The 22,564-nt window shown below is 39.9% G+C and overlaps 1 protein-coding gene across 1 annotated transcript in view; it reads left to right on the plus strand.

The window, feature by feature from the left end:
- Positions 1 to 22,564, plus strand: part of LOC122400138 (zwei Ig domain protein zig-8-like) — a 239,884-nt gene that overhangs the window by 72,668 nt on the left and 144,652 nt on the right. The window lies entirely within an intron of this gene.

The raw sequence follows: 22,564 nt of genomic DNA on the forward strand, positions 1-22,564 counted from the left end.
GTATTAATAATAGAGCGTAAGGTGGACTTACACCATTGTGGTTCGAAATATTTTGCTATCTTTGTTCAGTGACAAAGTATGAACTCTCAAGTAAATTGATTTTGGTGATAAATAAAAGACAGCTCGAAGGTTTCAAATTCATTGTTAACTCAAATTTGTAGAATTTGGTCTTGCACCAGTGTGTCTCTCAAACCGCCAATTGTCCGGAGCGGTGTATTTCTCTTGTCTTTTCTCAGACAGTCGAAAGACGAGTCTTCCTTTTACGACTCTCTCGATTCTACCCATCGATTCTCGTCGACGACGAATATTCCACTTCTGGACGCGGCGGTAAACGCGGTCGAATCCTATTTCGGGCGGTATAGCGATGGTCTTGGTATATATATTTGGTTCGGAGACGCTGTTTATGCGCCCGATCGGCGATAAAGAAAATATCCCGCGGTATTCCTTGTAAATATTTTCCCTCGGCGATCCGCGAGATCACTTTGGCGAAACGACGCGCACGGTTGGTCGCAGTGCTTGTGAATCACGGATGGATTTCGTTGCTGGTGAAGCGTTGCGCTCGCGTGCGTGTCACGCGAAGATGCCGGGCTATAAACTCGATGTCCAAAGAGCCTTTGTCTTCGTACGTTCCCTACGAATGCACGTTGCCCCGTTTCTGGGTATCGAGGACAGAAGTTTATTCCGCAATGATCGTTTCCTGGGACGATAACGCGTTTATGTTATACAGAATGATTCTACGATACGTTCGGTCGAGAACGAATGGCACTGGAATATCCACGTCGTCGATCTTGAAATCTTCTCTATCCTTCCACGTAGAATGGAAACTATTTACATCGAGCAAACATCCTCCTTCGAACCGGAACTTTCGCGAGAACAATTTCTTCTTCTATCTTTAACTGTTCGCGAAACATTCTTATTTTTCCATTCGACAACGGACACGCTGCGGAAACTGGGACAAGCTGCGCTCGGCTTTTCTAAGCGAAGGTCCAAAAGTAATATAGGAAGAAGCTGAATCCCTCAACAGGGAATATCATTCGAAGATAACATTATTTTCGCTTAAAATGAAGAAAATTTATTAATCGAAAAGCTGTCAACGTTGAACGTAAATACGATTCTCGGAGGCACGTGAGCGTGGGTTTTCAAAGTTCGCCGATATATCTGCGCGATATAAATTTATCAGGAAAAGCTGCGGGCACCGGGAGTCGAGGGTCAATGATATACAAAGTGGGCCATTTAAAGGGGAACGCCTAAATATAGTTAAATCGTTCGTAGGGGCGTGCTACAGCGATGGAAGAGGAATTTCCCCTAAGGCCATTCTCTCGGAGATTTCGAGATATTGCCCCGACAAAAATGTAACGAGCGACACCGACGTTATAATAATCGTTTCGACGATATTCGCGAAGGCGAGATCCTTCCGGCGCGGACGTTCCATTCGCGCGTAATCGCGAGTTCCGTAGATAAGCTCGAGCGTGCAGGAGACGAATCGCTGGCGAACGAGCTTCGAGAATGGAAGGGGCTCGAAACGACGCGTTCCCGCGATCGTTTACTCGCAGGAAACGAACCACGATCCGCTATGGAGCGGCGATATTATACCGGATGATGGGAAAAAATTATGCAGCCAATCAAGAATCGCGGGTGTCATGGCCCCGGGTCGATGTATCACTCGAGGATCCGCCGGCGCAAGAAATGGCCGGGTCGCTCGACTCGGGGTCAAGGGGTGGTTTTAGAAGGCAAAGGACGACGGCAGGGAGCACGGGAGGGCAGACCGCGGCATACATCCGACTTTATGAGCCACCATCGCTCATAGAATCTTCGCCGCAATCTTTCGCGAGAGCCCCTTAGAGAGGCTTCCACGGGGGAGAAAAATGTCCGAGGGTTTGGAGAATCGATGAGTTTGCATTAAACATCTCCGGACCGGCCTCCCGGTGGCCCCGGGTGGCCCTGGATACCCGAGGAATCACGGATCCGCGCCCCGGATCCCGATGGTACAAGGTACGAACGCCAGGAACCGGGTTTCGAATCGGAAGTAGCGAGCTCGAACGACCTTCTTCGACTACCGTAGGCCAAGCACGTGCGATTCGCATTGTTAGGAAAATGTTTCGGCGTCGCTGGATCGCCGGACCCCCGAGAGAATGGAGACCTGTTCGAATCGGTTTCGCTATAACACGCAACTGTCCCGTAAGTATAATCGCAACTATGGACCACCCACCAACGCGGTGTACAATTTTGAGGAAATTTAAGTGGTACGGCGAAAACACCCTTGTAAAACGTCGTTATAACGAATGTGTATCTACAGGTGGCCTATTAGGGGTATTTATACATACAGTAAGGAGCACTACAATTTTTCGCCGTCTTGCCTTTTTTTAAACAATTTGGAGCGATTGACTTCATACTTATTCTTACTTCACTTCCGTGCCTTTCCGTTCGACTGATTGCGGTAAATTGAGTGCTAAGACGTACAATAACATTTGATTAAACATTCCTTTTATTGACCGGTGCAAAACCGAGTCACTCCATTTTCTTTGCCATTGCTAAACCAGGAGACATTAATTATTGAAGAACTTTATGTTACTTCTAAATATAATACAAATTACTGTAATATTTATTTCTTACTATTCTTCCACATTCTTAACGATAAATAAAAATGTATCCAAAGTTGTGGTCATTGGTTCATTTATGCTCCTTACTGTATATTTACTTGCAATTCGAGCGTTCATAATACTTTTTACGAGGAAAAATAACGTAAATTATATGTGATATATTATATGCACGCATGTAAAGTTTGTTGATTTTTAATACACGTTTTAGACTGTTCTAAGACAGTGGAAACTGAAGATTTCCTTTTTTCATCTTTGCTATATCCTTCCTATTTATATCAAAAGCTAACCAGAATTTGACACCAAATTTTGACTGATTTTTTTACAAAAGAATATAAATATTAGATGACCGGTCGTGGTAGGCAAGACAGATTACATATTTTCTCAAGAAAACAAACAATACGAATAGAAAAGTTCATTGTACGCATACTATAGGATTGAAGAGATTTTAAAATGTTTAAAGAACTACTTTTGATTCGTTTTTTGATGACATTTTCTCCGTACATTGTCCATAATGTACAGGTTTGCGCTTCGTTTGTTCCTTTTTCAAAATATAACGGCACAATACGTCGAAAATGCTCCATTTGGATGTTCATCCGTAAAATCATGCCAAAATTAGAAAAAAATCCAATTAAACTTTTTTGTGACAACACACATACAATTAAACGTTAACTATCAAGTAATTATATGAAAAGATTTAAGATTTTAAGATTTCAACTCAAGTTAGTTGCATTTTACAATAGCTGAAAACAAGTAACATAATATAATATTTATAGCGTTCTACGTATCGTTACACAACGTTATACGTGTAATAAAAGTCTTACTATCGAGCGGTCATAATAATTTTTACAAGAAAAAATAACACAAATTATATGAGTTATCATCGAAGTAGGTCTCATTATTTTTAATACGATCCTTTATATTTCGGTAGCGTTCTGGCAATTATAGTACAACCAAAACAGGCAGTGAAACATTCTACGTAAAAGACCAGCCGAAAATGTAGAATAACATTTTCACGCATGAGGCTTTGTTTTCGAGAAAATTCACTTTGGGCGCCAGCGTAAGTAGAAATATCGGGGGATGGTCAGACGCAACATTAAAATTCGATTATCATTGAAAACGAAGCATCGAACGAACAAAATTTATTCTCTACTTCTTCAACTAATACTCTTTCATAGAATCACTAGCTTTTTGGTTGTATCATGATTATGATTAATGCGATTTAATACGCGTCCGACCATTCCGCGATATTTCTACTGAATTTCCGACATCAGCTTTTTCAAAAAACAAAGCCTCGTACGAAAACATGTTATTCCACATTTTCGACTTATTTTTGCACGTAAAACTTTTTACACCCGTTTCGATCATACTACGATCGCATTTTGTATCCGTTTTAAGAGAGCTACGTACGTCTCTTTTTCTATGCACGTATTTTATTATGAAAAATTAAAGATTATCTTCTCTGTAGTTTGATGTTGATCGTAACGACAGAATACGTAAATATATGTTGTCGAAGTGAACTGCGGATAATATCAGTTTAACGCGTAATGAAGTACATCGGAGAATTTCGAATGCTAAAAGCTTTCCGTCCATGGACGCAGTATTTTTAATCCGCCGGTTTTATTGAAAGCGACGGAGTCGGAAAACATACATCGAGGTATATTTAAAGAGAGAAAATGGATGCCATCTCGTTTCGTTCGTCGTTAAAAGCGAACTGGTCAATATCATCTTTTTTACAATATCTGTCCTAGACTGGCTCGTTCCGGATCGCAAGCGAAAAAGAGTCGATTTCAAAAAAAGAAATCCGTACTCGCGTGATTTGCAATCCTCATTTTCCCAGGGAATCGGTTATTCTGCAAGAGTGAGCAGACGTCCGATCTCGTAATCGACCTGAAACGCGTTACACTTTTTGTCGCCGAACGTAGAAACGAAACGTCGAAATGTTTAAAACGAAAGTCGCGCATAAACGTATTCCAGTTTACGACTATCCGTTTTACGACGATTCGCACTTACGATGCTTTCCAATTATATCTTCTGCACCCGTTCTTGTAACACGTCGTCAACGAGAAATCACAAATCCATAATATATCGAGGAAATTTTAAGAAATATTGTCTTTATTTTTAAGTTCGTTCAAATTTTTGTTTCGCGAGAACAGTTCGTTAAGTTTTAAGTTTAGTCTGTGGCGCTGCTTTGCTTCTGTTGCGGTAAGGCGCTGACTTAGACTCCTGGGATATTAGGAAGTCGTTCGAGCGCTTGTGAGAGCGCGAGCCCTCTGGTGGCGAGAATGGAAGGCAACGCCACAGTTCCTTTTTTTGGGGTGTTGATTCCCTGGCGAAAGCGTAACGATGGCAGCACGAAATGAAAAATAAATTCTGTAGAATGATTCTGTACGATCGTAGCGATTCGCAAGGCAGTCGGTGTATGCCAACCGAACCCATAAATGCCTCTGTCTGCGGTATTTCCTATGGGTCGTAGCTCAGTCACGTAGCAACGTAACGTGTATCGTTTACGTGTCCCGCGGTATTTGTTCTTCTATTTCTCGAACCGCTCGTGCTATGTACATTTAGGCCATTATCCGTGGAACCGGATGCATCGCATACGCGTGGATCGTGCATAGTGTACGATGCCCAGGAGAGTTGGTTCGTTTTCAGCGGTGTACCGGCGCGCGCGACGCGATGCGAAACAATGCTTTTTAATCGCGCGGCCATTTTAAATTGAATATCGACTCGCCTCGGCTGGGTACACTTTCGAACCGTTCGATGTAACCGATTCGACGCAAAGTGCTGGATTAGAGACGTTTCCACTAACGTTGATATTAACGCTAGAAATACTGGCAATTATAGTGTATTTATTTGTACCAAAAAATTTAAACGATGGGTACAATGCGATGGAAATAACCGAAAACCAGGGTAAATTTGTTGTGATTTTTATTAGGAATCACGAATTCTAGCGTTAATTTTGGAATGTGTTTTTAAATAAGATCGTAAATTATATTTTGCGTATAAGAGTAAATTCGCACTACACGGAGCAAGGTCGGAATTTACATTTTCTTGAAATATTTCTTTTTTAAAAATCCGTTTTTCTTCTTTATGTAGAATATGAATTTTTTTAATTCTAAAAATTCCCCAGCGACGTTAATTACAAAATAGTTATCAAAAATTAATAAAAAACGTTCCTCTATTATTTTAACGCTAGAACTACTGGCAATTATGGTACATTTACTTGTACCAAAGGAATTAAAACGATGGGTACAGTGCAATGGAAATAAACGAAAACCGGGGTAAATTTGTTGCAATTTTTATTAGGGATTATGAATTCTAGCGTCAATTCTGGAATGTGTTTTTAAACAAGAGTATCGTGAATCATACTAGGTCGGAATCGTACGCTTAAATACGGCCCTGTTACCATAAATCGGTGATTAATTTAGAAATCGTTCCCGTGGCTGGACTTTCCCTGTATCCAAGGGTAAGAACGAACCCGCGGAATATTTTTGTCCCTTCTATATGCGGTGTTCCGGCCGCGGGAGGGGGCAGTACGTGTCCTGCGGGCCAAAAGTAAGTGAAAAGTAAAACGAGAAAGGCAGAAAAGAAAAACGAGGACGCCGAGAGTACAAGGCTCGCCCAGGGCAATAATAATATCGGAAAGGTCGAGCTTATACTGCGGCGAGGTTTTCCCGATAGTTCGAACGGGTAGCGGCGGTGGGCGGGGCGGAGGGGGGGGGGTGGGAGGGGTGCGGGAGGGACTTTCTGCCAAAGTTGCGAAGCTTTAAAGCGAGGGCTTTAACGGGGCTTCGCGCCTAGCGCGACTCTTCCCTCCGGTGGAAGTCGTGTGGGGAAAGAGTAAGAAGCAGAGGGGGGGTTGGCGGGGGAACGGAAAGGAAATGATAGGTAGGGAGAAGAATGCCCGGGAAAGTAAGTTCGGCACGAGATATACTGACCTCTCGCGTTCCCTTCCGCGTTGGAAGTTCATTTTCGGCGGTCTCGAGTGTCTACGTTCCCGCGGAACTTTTATTATCCGCGTGTTTGACTTCCCCGATCGAGAGAGTCCAGCCGGAAGAATCGCTCGGAATCGACGGCGTTAATGTTCGGGGGTTGGGTGCGAAAACTCTTACGGAGTTTGGTGACTTTGCACGTGATCCGCCGACTGATTCCCGAAAGAACGCCCCCGTCGAGGGACGGTGACACCAGTTTGGCTTTATCGCTTTATTAACCTCGGGTCGATTTCTGTTAAGGATTCTAAAGGAATCTTAACATCGCGGGGTGTATGATACGGACGTCATTTCGCTGCTATTTTTGAGGATTAGGCCTTCAAGACATTTTTACTTGGCAAATTACGTTACGGTCATTAAGGAACCTCCAAACTACACACAGGACTTGGAATCTTTGGAGCTCTTCCTTGTCTCAGTAGCGATTGACGTATCGTAAACTCGCGGTAGAGCACAGCTGCAGACCACTGGAGTCTTGGGGGCTTTGGCTTTCCCCAAAATGTTTATTTAAAAAGGGGCAACGTTCTTGCTCACCCTTGCATGGTGTACCTAGACACTGGACAGCAGGGTGGGCGGGAATGTTGCAAAAGGCAAAAAACGTCCTGCCAAGGTGACGACTTAGAGGATTGGCTTGACCAATTCTCCCACCGGTTTTGGAATTAGATTCGTTTGATCGAACCTTACAAACTCCAGTCGATTCTCCACAAGTCTAGAAATATTCTTGTGTAACTAAACAGAGCAAGGACCCCTTCTTTGAAGCAACGGGCTTCAAGGTTTGACCAAGGCTTGACCATTCCTCCCACCGGTTTTCGTCACCTTGGTAGGGAGAGCCGAGGTTAGGTTAAGGTTAACATTAGGTTTTGGGATTGGATTCGTTTGATCGAGCCTTACTACCTCGAGTCGATTCTCCACAAGTCTAGAAATATTCTTGTGCAACTAAAAAGACAACGGCCTCTTCCTTGAAGCAACGAGCTTCAAGGTTATCGGGGTTTTCCCAAGCACCAGTTTCGGTGGTTTTTCGAGCACAAGGAAAAGGAACATAGTAAGGAGCTGTGTATCTCTTATTTTGTTTACTTCGTGTTACTTTTTAACGCCTTCACTTGATACAATTGCTCTTTTTACGCGATTTTATTTAACTTTGTTGAGTTGGAGGATGGTCGAGAAGTTCGTATGGTTCTAAACGTGCAGATATTCAATAATTATCTTATGGTAGGAAATATCTTCGTTCAATAATAAATTTTACGGTCTAACTTATAACTAGACTGCGGATGTTTATGCATATATGGCAAATTTTAATTTTCAAAAAACTACACAATACACTTAATATGCAAATATAGAAGAAATACTTAAAATAAGATAAGAACTTTTATATTTCATTAATTCTATTCATAAAAATATGAATTTGCATAAAGATTCCGCAGTCTACTTATAACCTATTCCCATAAAAAGCTAAACAAACGCTATTTAAGACTAAACTTACAGGCACTTTACGTGACCAGTCTTTCCTTTTCTTTTTCACGAGGCAACATACTTCTAATTTTTGCATTATTTTTGCAAGACTTTTGTGAGACGAAGAGTGGAAATTAAAAAATTGCCTCTTCATTTAACCCTTAAGTGGACTCTCAATCTCAACCGAATTATTTTACTTGATGTTAATTTTTATCAAACGGATACATGGAAATCAACTTTCCCTTAAGGTATTTAAAAAATAATGAACTAATGGAGGATTACATAAATTTTCAAATTGACACATTTACTCCAACACGGAAAGTCGAATCGACATAAAACGGAAACTATTTCAAAGGGGAATCCTTGCCACTTCCAACAGTGGCTCAATTATAGATCAAACTTGCTTGTGTGTAATTCTAGCTTTGAACAAACGTTTTGTTAAGTACGCTGATATTAAACAAGCCTAATTTAAATCACACTTATCTTCAACTAAATATTAGTTCCACATGTGATCATGGTCGTTCCATATTTGATGATGCTGAACTTCGAGCAATATTTTAAACATATAATGGAATTTTATGAAAAACAATAAACCTTACTTTAGCAAAGGCATTATTTCTTGATACTAAACTTCTTTGATTTTTTATTAAAATATAGTTTTACTAGCACGCGTGTAAAGTTTGTCTTATTTTAATACACGTTGTTAGACTGTTTTAAGACAGTGAAAACTGAAGATTCCCTCTTTTCATCTTTGCTATATCTTTCCTATTCACATCGGAAGCTAACCAGATTTTTATATCAAATTTTGTCCTGTTTTTTAAAAAAAAGAATATGAATATCAGATGGCCGGTCGTGGTAAGCAAGACAGATTACATATTTTTCTCAATAAACAAACAATACGAATAGAAAAATTCATTGTACGCATACTAGAAGTTTGAAGGAATTTTAAAAATGTTTTAAGAACTACTTTTGACAATAATTTTTCAAAATACAACATAATACATCGAAAATGCTAAATTCGGTTGTTCGTTTCTAAAATTACGCCTAAATTATAAAAAAAATCAACAAATACAATTTAACCTTAACTATCAAATAATTATATGTTTTGAACTGAAGTTGCATTTCACAATGCCCGAAAAGAAGTAACCCAATACAACAATTATAACGTTTCACTATTTTCCAAAAGTTTTTCGTACACGAATTGGAAAATACCCCGTTCCACGATAGAAAATTAGAACAAAGGTTGCCGTAAGATCAGAAAGTGTAAAAAATTTCAGCGATTCGAAAAGAAGGTACCGAAGCATGATGGAGTACGACGCGAACGAATGGGGGCTCCGGAACTTTTGCATCTCCGGTGCGCTTACGGCCGTATTTTTCCGCGAATTTCTAGGATTATCTTAGAACGTTGCAATGATCGTATAAATTTGACAGGTGACAGCGTCGGATGATGCACGGTCGAGGGAGCTCCTCTCGGGTACGATGTCTTTCGGAAGTAGGCGAAGATTTCGATCACGTCGAAAGGTAATGGTCAGTAAATAACAAATGACTGCGTCTGGCCAGGGGGGAACAGTCGTCATCCTTCATCGGAGTAATAGCTCGAGATGTTCGAAGTTTTGTAAGCGGGCCAACGAAGGTGCCCAGCGTGTCTCCCATTCTCATTCAAGCAACACGGAAGCAAAACTTTAGCCACCGAACCTTCTGTTCTAATTTCCTCGGATGATGAATCGGTAACAAATTCCCACGCAGGGCTACAATCTTTCTTTTCCCTCTGTCAGGCAACGAAAATACTTCTATTCGTATTGACTCGAGTATTTTACATACCATTCACGTTATTTAGCTTAATTGACGTTCGCATCTATCATTCGTTCCATGATAAAAATTATGTTTTCCATCGAGTAAACGCTTAATCTGCACGGGACAGGGACCGGTCGACGTGGACCAGGAGGCGACGAGTGAAATCGTCTTGATGTCCTTCACTCTGGAACAGCGCGGAAGAATGACGTTCCAGACGGTTAGAATATGGCGCCACGGCGTCGGTCGACGTCGCGTTTCCTCTCTCTCCTCGAGCAATAGGTTTCGTAATCCCATCCGTTATGTAACATTCTGAGTAGCGATTTCGCCTGCAAGGGTCAAATCCGATTCCGCCTCGAATTCATGCTGGATCCTAAATCGAACCACGTCCGTCGAACGGCATAGCATTCGGTGCATCTTCGATCGACCTCGTTATCGTTGATGAAGAACAAATATCGAATGTACAAGGTATACCCTGACGCGTGGGACCAGATTCTACGGTCCATCGGGTACACAAAAACAACGTACACGGTTCGTGTAAACATGTGCTTTATTTGATCTCGAGTTATAGCTGTCCTTAACGAACGATAGAATTTTTCTGGCATTTTTTGCTCGCGAGATAAAATATTTATTTCGAGCACACGAAGACGACGTACGAGACAGATAGTTTGATAAAAGAAAGAAAGTGGAATCTTTATTTATCAGGAAGAAGCTACGACAGATATTATTATAATCGTAAAACCACGGATGGGTAAGCGTGTTATCTTAAGCTGTTAAAATTTCACGAAGCTTCATTAACGTTGTTTCGAGAAAAACTGTTTTAAAGTTTTCTATAGCTACACTTTGTCGCAGCAGACCCTCTTCTTCAAACTCTCGTAACTTTGTCAATTTGTCGAATTTCGGTATAAACTTTTACTGGGGCATTCTTAAAACTATAGATTGTATGGAAACGAAATGAAAAAGTATTAACTTTTTTTTTTCGTCCCGTAAAACCTGAAACGTCCCTTAATTGGAATAACCCGGCTGACGAGTCGAAAAATAAGGTCATTCATGCAATTTGCTTTCAGTTCCGTAATTTGTCTTTACTGGAAATTATTAACGCGAAAGAAATTTAATTCGTCAAAGAATAATATAGATGGAGAAGGAATAAAATATGTATATTTTATGTTATTCGTCTCAGCTTTAATAACAAGAAACGAGGAAAAGCAGAAATTAAATGATGAATAATATATTTGAGAATACACCTTGAATATTTAAAGCCAATATATTCATTAAATTTCGTAAAACACGGTTTCGATGTAAATGCGTCCAAACCTTCTGGATCGTGCGCTCGAACAATCTGATACGCTCTCACAAATGGTCGTTATAACTAACGAATGTATTAACAGCTTCGTTATATTTTGGAATTTCGAAGCGAATTCTTAGGAATTTATTTTTAAATTGCTGTAGCTTTTTAAAAAATGAAATATGCAGGTTCTTTATTTAACATTTAATAATAATTTCGTTATTATGATCAGCGATATCGGACACACCTGTCAAATTTCAATCGCCAAACCGTTTTATTTACATCCGTGGTCGGGCGAGAAGCTATTTGAGAAATAGCGATGCCGCAAGGACCTTAATTCAGGAGTTGCGGTTTCGCGGTAAATGAACACGGACAAAGTGCCCTTTCAAATTCAAGGTCCTCGGGTCGTGCACGTCAACCCTTTGGAATCCTCCAATCACTTTCGTCGTCCCTTCTGAACTCCCGTGTCACGATAAACGTGTATACCTGCTAACGTATTTGGATCTTAAAGGACGTACTTACGTTAACGTTTTGAACATCCTTACGAGACCCGGACGTCCGTGAATTTAACCGCTGACTTCGCCAGAGATACGACGTTCCCTCGATGCACACTAATGGATTTCGAAAAGTTTAATCTGTACTTGGGACATCGTATGCATTAGCGGCGTGCTTGTATCGTAAACTTGGTTACTCTTACCTGGCAACTTCGGACGCCGATACTGCCTGAATACACGTGGAATATCGTTATCAGAGCACGACGATCCCTCGACGGACGTTTCTTTAAACGGTTATACCTCGAACAGAGAAACGATCGATCACTTAAGAACGCTGTTAGAAAACTAAATACAAAAGAAAATTTCTAAACGCGTTTACGCAATTATCGAAAGAACCCACCGGGCACGAGCAATTAACGCGAATTAATTGCTTCGTTAATTTACCCGGGTGGGATCACGGTGATTAATGGGAACGTAGATCGGGCCGTTGCCGCGACAATTTTCCTATTAAGAGAATTCCCAGCGCATCTAGCGCATTAAGCGATTTTCAAATATTCCAAATGGCCGCGTAAATCGTTAAACGCCAGGGAACTTTCGCGCCGAGGGAAAGAAGATTCGCGCGTTGGATTCAAGATTTAACGAGTTCTCGAACAACTCGTGTTACGAGCCCCGGAACCGGCCGGAAGGTGTCTAAAAACGTCGAGAGAACAGATAGAAACTTACCGTGGTCATGATTTTGTATGGCGTTGTAACGGAAAGAAAAAGGTTCGAACGTGGTTCGTATCGAAAACAATGGCCGTCGTCCTGTACGGGATCTCTTGAATATTTTTCTCGGAGACGGCGAGCAGATTTTGTGGTCGACGATGCGGTGACACTTTTTTGTTCCCAACGAGATGCATCGTCGCGCGAGAGCGTTGATGAAATTGGCGAACGAAACGGTCGCAAGCTCCGATGGCACCCCGCGGTGTTGGCGCGCGAATCTGTTTACCGACTCTATTTACGGGGCCAGGAACCGTGTAAACCATCCTGCTAATAGAATATGCCCATATTCTGGTCCCGTAGGAAACACGAGGGTTCAGAACTCGTAACGAGTAACCCCCGGGTTTCCCGTTTTCCGCGATTTTCCCACTCGAGCGCCGACCAGCCCGACAACGCCGGCTATTCCGTGCAATCTGCGCGCTTCTGACCGAAACCGTTGAGTTATTTGCCAGTTTCCAGCTAGTTATTGAGAGGATATTCCAAGCGAAACGTGATTCGCGAATTACAATACACGCGCTGTTGTTGAATAACAGCACTGAACGAGGAACGGCGATGTTTCGTGAATTACAATCGTTCCACAAGAATCGTTGATCCGATATTCTCGTTTCAAAGGGTCAAGATACAGTCTGTTACATTTTACGGACACTGTTGTTTCTCACTCTGAAGAGAAAGAGCAAAGAAATTTATTTATTGTTATTTGTATCTTGTAAAATCAAACATAGCCTTAATTCGAGTTTGTTTATATTATTCAGCTTTCGATTAACCCGTTAACTGTGGCGATCTCTTTGCGAAGGGCGCACCAGTGTGTGTATAGTCATCAAACACAAAGTATGTGTAATATAAAATTAGGTTGTATGTAATAAAATGATTTTTATTTTTTTTATTTCATTACTCACATTTATTTATTTACTTAAATTAACATAAATATTTTGCATATGAACGAAAAAAAACATGAAAATCAATTTCTTACTTTAACTTGCTGTTAGAGAATGGTGTTGAGCAAAGCATGGTACAATGAATAATGAATATATGAATTCGAAATTACTTCTGTCATGACTAATAAGAGACAACGATACATTTACGAAAACTAATTCGTAGTATATGAGGTTTTTCTTATATTAATTATTTATAATTTTGATTTGTTTGTTACATTTCGTTTTGACATCTGAACATTTTGAACATATTAAAATTTACGAATATAATTTAGTTTTCGCCAAAATTACAATTTAAATATCAAATTGTAACAAAATTTTACGCATGACGGATATAGTCGTCATGACACAAAATTCTGCCATATCTCCATGACACAAAATTCTGCCATATCTCCATGACGGATATAGTCGTCAAATACACTTAACTGGTTAAGAGACTTGGGACAAATGTAAGCCAGTTAATCGTTTCACAAGAATCGTTGATTCGATGTTCTCGTTTTAAGGGGTCAAGATACAGTCTGTTATACATTTTGTGGACACACTTGTTCCTCACTCCGAAGAGAAAGAGCAAAGAAAAACAATTTATTATCATTCGTATCTTGTAAAATCAAAAATAGCCTTATTCGAGTTTTTTTATATTAATCAGCTTTCGATTAAAACACTTGGACAAAATGTAAGCCATTACGATTAGAAAATAAATTCTATTATGGAAGTAGCGAATCGGAATATACTTAATATTATACAATTGATGAACTACAATAACGAAATTTGATTTTTCCTGTAAATTTTCCATATTTTTGAGATTTGTTTGACCATACGAAAGCCACATGTATTTTCAGGATTTTGTTCGTTTCGCTATTACTCGAAAACGGCTCAAGATATTTCGATGAAACCATCGTCCGTGTACAAAAAGTATGCTTTTTTATATCGAGCTTTGAACGCGATAACGTATTAAACGAAAACAAAAATTTTACAGATTTTTTTAAACCGATAAGCTAGCGTACGAAGCCACTGTGCAAAGCTAATTCGCACAGAAAATAAATATAAAATATTCCGCGATGAACTTATTTTGCTGAGAAAGGTAAACAGCCCACAAAACTGCAGTGTTAGGTTTTTTTTAAAGTAATACAAACACGATAAAAATTGTATGAAACACGCTTGTTTGTGTAAAACGTATATAGTCTAGTTTATTTTCTACACATTTTATTGCTCGCTTCTTTCGCGTGTTCGCCGCTGGTTCTCCATTCGGTAATAACGAGCAAATTGTACGAGCATTCTGCCACGATATTCCAATCAATATTCCGATACTACTTCTTCGTGATAAAGTTACTTGGATCGTTCGATTTCTGTAAAAAGTGAAATAATATATCATTTGGATTTATTAATCACCAAGTTATTCGTTCGATGCTACTTGTCCGGTCTAATGAGATCGATTTGATTTATATCAAATTAGTCAAACGCGGCCGATATTCAATTATCCATGCCCATTAACCCGAACCATTGATTTTAATACAATTAGCGAACGGCAGCGAAGCGAATATCCGTACGAAATTTCATTTCGCGCGTTGTTCGAACAAATTCTCGCCGCGCGTTCGGCCCTGGGTTTGCGTTTAATGATTTTTCTTCTTCTTTTTTTTTTCTTTTTAAATCGGGCGCAAATCGGCCAACGAGAATCGTAACTCGAAAGTCAACAGAAAGACCTGGGCTGGAAATTAATTCGAGGAAACGCTGAATGCGCGCGGGTGGAAGCATCGCTCGTTGGCAAAACGGAAATGTTGAGATTCCGTGCGAGGAGCAAAAAGAATCCTGGGCCAGCAATCGCATAAATAGCCCCGAGTTCAGGCGTCTGCCGTGGTCGAACGCCGTGGAATGAAACGGTTGAAAGGAGCAGACCCTTCGGCTGTGCTCGAACTGAATTCAATGCCGAAATCGACGATACGAACCACTTCGAAAGAATCGACGTCGTAGTTTCGAGCCAACTACGGCTTCGAATGGAAACTACAGGAACTGGTTGGAAAACTCCGTCGTGAAACAAGAAGAGGGTAACAATGGGGCATTTTGTAAAGCGTGTTCGTTCGATCGTCTTACAACCGTTCCAACGACATTAAATTAATCAAAAACGTTTCTTTATTTGCTTTCTGAAACGTTTTTATTACGACTCGTTAACGTGTCCGACTTTTCTCGATTCGAACGAACATTTTTATAATTCTACAAAATTATCCCCAGCAACGCTAGTTACAGAATTAGAATATCTATTATCGAGCGAAACGACATTAAATTAATCAAAAACGTTTCTTTATTTGCTTTATATAACATTTTTAACATCTTGATTGTCGGTATAAAATCCTAAAATTGCTTACGAGACCAAAATTTTGATTTTAGACAATTGCAAACTACATAACTTAAAACTTGTCGTAGTACTTGATTTCGTAAATTCACTAAAATTTACGAAGCGTATTCAAATATATTTTCTTTAACATTTTAACTTGAGAATTAATTGTTTTAGTTCCACAAAAGTTCTCTTACCCATAGATGGATGAAATGGCAGTTAAAGTGTTAATACGACTATTAATGTGTCCGAATTTATTCAATTCGAACGAACATTTTCTTGAAATATTTCTCTGTCAAAAATCTGTTTTTCTTCTTTATTTAGAATATGAATTTTTATAATTATACGAACTACCCCCAACAATGATTCGTTGCATAATAAATATCAGCTACTAGAATAAATATCATCTAATTAGAATATCTATTATCGCACGATGGATGCAAATTGGCATTAAATTAATAAAAAACATTTCCTCGTTTGCTTTCTAAAACATTTTCAATACAACTCGTTAACGTATTTGACTTCACTCGATTCGAACGAACATTTTCTTGAATTATTTCTCTGTCAAAAATCTGTTTTTCTTCTTTATTTAGAATATGAATTTTCATAATTGTACGAACTACCCCCAACAATGATTCGTTGCATAATAAATATCAGCTACTAGAATAAATATCATCTAATTAGAATATCTATTATCGAACGATGGACGCAAATTGGCATTAAATTAATGAAAAACATTTCCTCGTTTGCTTTCTAAAACATTTTCGATACAACTCGTTAACGTGTTTGACTTCACTCGATTCGAAAGAACGATTTTCTTGAATTATTTCTCTGTCAAAAATCTGTTTTTCTTCTTTATTTAGAATATGAATTTTTATAATTCTACGAAACTATCCCCAGCAACGCTACGGAATGAATGTGATCCAGAGAATTGGAATATCTATTATCGAGCGACGATACGAAACAGACCGAACGCCTTAGTTCACGTGCAGCTTTCAAGGGTTCAATTACGCTTCCTTATCTGTGTGATGCATTCCTTTGAAATTATATCCCGCATGTAAATCAGAGAGCCGAAGCATCTAGGGTTTTCGCCTCGCGTGTCAGCGCGGAATACGTAAACCAGTCGGCGTTACGCCATTATTTTCCTCCCCTATTTCCTCGTCTCGCGACACGACACGGCACGGCACATCAGCCTTTCCGTTGTTCCTTTGATTACTCGAAACCTCTTTTATTTTTTCGCCCCCCCCGCCATTTTCTAGGCTGACTCTGAATGCACCGGGGGTGGGTAAACGGCAGGGTGCCTCGATCTAAACGTATCGCGGACTCCGCTTTCGCTCGACTTACGTAATCAAATCGCTGGACGTACCCGTATTTCTGATAACAGGGCGATTAGAAACGCGTAAATGAATATGTAGAGCATGCAAAAATCAGACCATTTTATTATTTTTCGCCATCGGTACCTTCTGTGTACATTTGACTCGATGACTCGGACAATCGAATAACCAACATGGCGACTATAAAAAACGAAAGTTTCATCAAGTTTTATCAGAAATTACTCGCGGGTTATTTCTTTCTTTTCATATTATTCGAAATTTTTAACTACTTAACGATTAACTATTAACTCAAACAGACTTTATTAAAAAGAAAGAATGATCAACGAAAACTAATGTCTCTTGTGGGAATTATTTAATTTTTATATCACACGCCTTTATCGTCAGGAAACCTTTTTTATTCTGTTCTTTTCTTTTCGTATTAGTATCCAGACAACAAACTCGACTATCTTCAAGGACCACATTCAAACGTAAAGTCGCACGTTTTCTCGATTAAAACCAACATAATTTTATTTATACAGCGTGAAATGACAACGAATGTCGGTAAAGAAAATTTTCTAATAATTTGCTACAAGCCTACAAGTTTCTGTTGTTCCTCAGATTCCTCGGAAGCTCCTTTATTATTTCGTCTCTGCCATTTTCTAGACTGACTCCAAACGCACCAGAGTGAACCCTCCTTCAATCAACTTAAAATTTACGAGATTATGAACGAGACCATTTTATTTCCTTGCCTCAACACCTCCTGTATATTTAACCCAGTGACTCGAATAATCAAATAACAAATATTGGAAAAGCCTATATTTAAATCGAACATCGACCCTTTCCGTTGCTCCTCATCTTATTCGAGAGCACCTTCATTTTTTCGCCTCCCCCGTCGTTCCAGGGCCGATTCTAAATGCACTGGCGCGGGTAAACGATAGGGAGCCACGGTCGAAAGGTATCGTCGGCCGTGCTTTCGGCCAAACTTGGAATCTACGGGGCAGATCAAATAACTGAACGTACGTGCAGCGACTGGTAGGTACGAAATTTGGGGAATCACCAAACGGCAGAAGGGATTGCGGCGGGTCGGTGCAGCAGGGTAAAACGTTTGTTTAAAATAGTTGCTGTTTATCGCCGAGGCGCCGTGAAATTCTTGAAAATTTTTCCCCGGATTTTCCCGGGATTTTCCCCGCCCTCGAGAGGCCGTATTTAAATCGACGGCACCGGTACATGTACCCACCGTGGCGGCAGATACTCGTGGGTATAAATTCGAATTTGAATAAATTTGAATAAACGAGGCGGAGGAAGAATATTTTTTTTTCGCGATGCTTCCTGCTTCCTCGGACGGAGGAGGCCCGTGGAAGAACCGCGTTTGACGGATCGACCACCGGAGGAGAGTAGAAGGCAAACTTATTTAAACGCGTCAAAGTCGTACGTGTTCGAGGATCTTGGTATTTTCTGGCAGAGAGACGCTCAATGGTCCGTTCCATTGTCGTTTTTGCAGGATGCGTCGACGCTTACAGGTTTCCCATTTCCCGGATACCTCAAATCGGTTCCCGTTAAATCGCCCTTTCCGAAAGTAACGAGCCACCGTGATCGTTACGAGGGCTGCGATCGGGCGACGGTAAATTAATTTCACGACAACAGGCTCGGCGGTTCGTTATCGACTGCCAATCCCTTTGACGCGTTCCTTCGAAGCGCGTATCGATACCGTTTGGATATCATCCCGACGATTTCCAACAATTTCGCATGTACCTCGTAACAATATCAATTTCTGTACGAGCGAAATCCCATTTGCCCCGACATACAATGGGAAATTTTATCGAGCGCTGTTCTGTTTCATCCTTGTGCGGGTCCTGCGCCGACCGAACGACGCCCCCGTCGTTTTTCCGTCATTGCCACCCACTATCGTGGGATTATGTTAATGGCGACTCTATCATCTCCACGATCGACGAAATCCTGGTTAATGGCAAATCGAGTGATTCATATAAATCTGGAGACCACTCGAGGACCAAAGAGATAGTGCTCACCGATAGCATAGATAGAAATAGTTGGATGGAATCGTTGCTGACTCCGGAGACTACCTTCTCTAACATCGTTTTTGTTTAAAGCAAAATATGCATTGGAAATTGAATGGCAGAACGAGTCACGGATTTCATGCTTATAGATTGAATCTCGGGAGATTCGTAGGAGGCAAGAAAGGAAAGGAAGGGTCGGTCGAGCGCTTGTGAGAGCGCGACCCCTCTGGTGGCGAGCACGGGAAGCGACGCCACAAAATATTTTAATACGAGGGATTTAACCTTTTGACTACGGCGCGTCCTAGGAAGAATCCATCAACATCGATGGCGCGATCGTCACATGCCTGTCGCTGCGACTGGTGACCAAAAAAGTACCCGGAGATTTAAGAGACCATTCTTACGGTTTAAAAAAATAATAAATGCAAATAAATTAAAATATCCAATTTTTATCCAATTCCATATCGAATCAATTGGTAAAACAGTAAAAGGTGTTATAGTAAAAAAAATACAGAGGGCGTAAATTTACGCTTTTCGTATATATTGATAGACTTGTGAAAGCGTATATATACGCCTTTAGCAGTCAAAGGGTTAAAAATCATATCGTCAAAGAAGACTCCGGAGATCACCTTTTGTAACACCAGTTTGGTTTCGCGTATTGGACCAGCATAGTTTTTGTTTGAATTAAAATGCATTGGGAATTGAATAACAGAAAGAGTCGCGGATTTAATGCTTACAGATTGAAAGAGAAATGTTTTAATACAAGGGATTTGAAAATCACAGCGCCAAAGAAGACTCTAGGGCCCATCGTTTGTAACACCGGTTTCGGTTCGCGTATTGAACCAGCATAGTTTTTGTTTAAATCAAAATATTGGAAATCGAATAACAGAACGAGTTTCGGATTTAATGCTTACAGATTGAAAGAGAAATGTTTTAATACGGGGGGGGTTTTGAAAATCATAGCGTTGAAAGAAGTAACGGTCAGCCAAAAATGGCACTTTATTGATTTTTCTGATTTTCGCGACCAGGTGGAAACTCGAATAGCGTTGGCTTTCAATTACTTTGTAGCAAACCAAACGCGAGCGACGCTAGACGCCTGCGAACATTATCGTTTGTTTAATCCGACCGGCGTTGAAGTTTCATTTACGCTGAAATTACAGTGCCGCAGTGACACAGTGGCGAACGAAGTAAACGTCATCGAAACGGATACAGGACGATCGAACTTCAAAGCCGGCTAATGTATGGCAGAGAATCGTGCGATATCGTTAGGAAATGTTATTCCACTTGTTTGTGCGTAATTCTAGGTGTGGACAAACGTTTTGTTATGTACGCTGATTCCGCGTCGCATTTAAAATATACAATACCAGGGATATAATGTTAATAAGCATAATTTAAATCTCACTTACCTTCCAATAAATATTAGCTATTTCCATATGTGATCATGCTGAACTTTCAGCAAAATTTTAAACATATAATGGAATTTTATAGAAAACAGTAAACCTTACTTTGGCAAAGCCATTATATCTTTGATACTAAACTTCTTTAATTTTGTATTAAAATGTAGTTTTACGCTTTTCATCTAAACATTGACATTTTGGAATTGTTTATTCACTAATAAGCCTGGAGATTGTTGTATTTTATTTTGTATTACACTCGGTTTTATTATATGCTAATAAAAATATTCATGTAATCAAAAAATGTCGTTCCTTAAGCCAGTGAGGAGTCCAAACTTCGAGCTTTGACACAATTTCTATTCGTTTCAAATTTTTATGTACTCTTGATGTTAGTCTAAAATTTCAGAAATGCCCTGAACTGACAAACATTGTTTGTTTTCTATTAAATTACAAATTTTGTCCTTATTAGTATCAGAATATCGAACAACACGAACTTATGGAATGACCTAATATTTTGATAGAAAGTGTTTTAGCAACTGTAGTACAACCAAAGATGGAGTGAAAATATTCCACATATATGTATATTTACTTGTATATCGAGCGTTCACAATATTTTTTACAAGGAAAAATACCTCAAAGTATGTGGATTCCCAGACCATCGAAGTACGACTCATTATTTTTAATACGATTCTTTATATTTTGATAGTGTTCCAGGAATTATAGTGCAACCAAAATAGGAAATGAAAAATTCTACGTAAAAGACAAGTCGAAAATGTAGAATAACATTTTCACACAAGAGGCTTTGTTTTCGAGAAAATTCACTTTCTACAAGTAGGACGCCAACGTAAGTAGAAATATCGAGGTATGGTCGGACGCGACATTAAAATTCGATTATCTCGAAAACAAAGCATCGAACGAACAAAGTTTATTCTCTACATTTTCAACTAATGTTCTTCCATAGAATCACCAACTTCTCGATTGTATCATGATTATAGGGAATGCGATTTAATACGTGTCTGACCAGTCCGTGATATTTCTACTGGCTGGAGTGGAAATCGTACTTCATTCTACAAATACCCGATGAATTTTCAACATCAGTTTTTTCAAAAAACAAACCCTCGTACGAAAAATATTATTCTACATTTTCGACTCATTTTTCCACGTAGAATCTTCCACCACCTTTTGGATTATACTAGGATCACTGGAATGCGTTTTATATCCGTTTGATAATAGCTATGTACGTTTTTTTTTCTACGAACGTATTTTATTTTCAAAAATTAATTGTCTTTGTAGTTTGAAGCAGATCATCACGGCAGAGTACATAAAAATAGATTACCGGATTGAATTGTAATTTCAAAATCGTTTCAAAATACGACGCGAACTAGTTGGACGCCATACTGCATTTAACGGTTTAAATGAACAATAATACGAAAGCTTTAACCATCCTATTCATTCTGCATCTCAAAAACTGTTCATATCATTTCGTTCGATAGAAATTATTCTGCCAGGGATCGTCAACTTATCTAATTCTAAAGCCGAAGGAGGACTCGGTCCATTTAACGATCCAGTTCTACATAGTTTAAAGCGAAAGTTAATTCCTTGAATCCCTCTCGCGCGTTCAAATTGAAGGTCAATGGGACCAAAGGCGGAAACAACGGCGAACATGCCATAGGAGGAGGCCTTGCGTTCCCCGAATTATTAGTTCGCGAACTATTTGCATTAACGAGGAGATCAAAGAAGATGGCGTCGGTGCTCCCATCTCGGGTAACGCGGTATTTCATGAACGTTAACCGTGATTGTGCACTACGACCATACATAATACCATGACGCATTGCTACTACCGAAAGTTCACCCTTAATCAAATACTTATTAGAATTACCTGTGTCTACGGTGCTCGCGAGCAACAACTTTCGGGTCCACTCGAGACGGAACTTTCGTCGTTGCAGGCACGGGGCGGCCGCCTAACCTCGTTTTCGACCCAAAGCTCCAAGATTCTCCATATTCATCCCACTCGCTTTGATTCCGAGAAACACAGTCACTACTACGCGTTTCCGTGGAATCTCGCCCCATTTGCATTCCGTCATCGCGATTCTGCAATTTATCGTTGCGTTTCAAGCATTATACAAAGATCATCCTCTTTCTGGTGATTTTTGCTCGCAACTCAGACTGTGGAAAACTTTCGAGGCTCGTCTCGAACTTAAATTCCACTAGATTTAATCCTAC

The sequence above is a fragment of the Colletes gigas genome, unplaced genomic scaffold, assembly GCF_013123115.1.
Source record: "Colletes gigas isolate AHSC1104 unplaced genomic scaffold, ASM1312311v1 Colletes_gigas_Sc00016, whole genome shotgun sequence".
Lineage (NCBI taxonomy): Eukaryota > Metazoa > Arthropoda > Insecta > Hymenoptera > Colletidae > Colletes > Colletes gigas.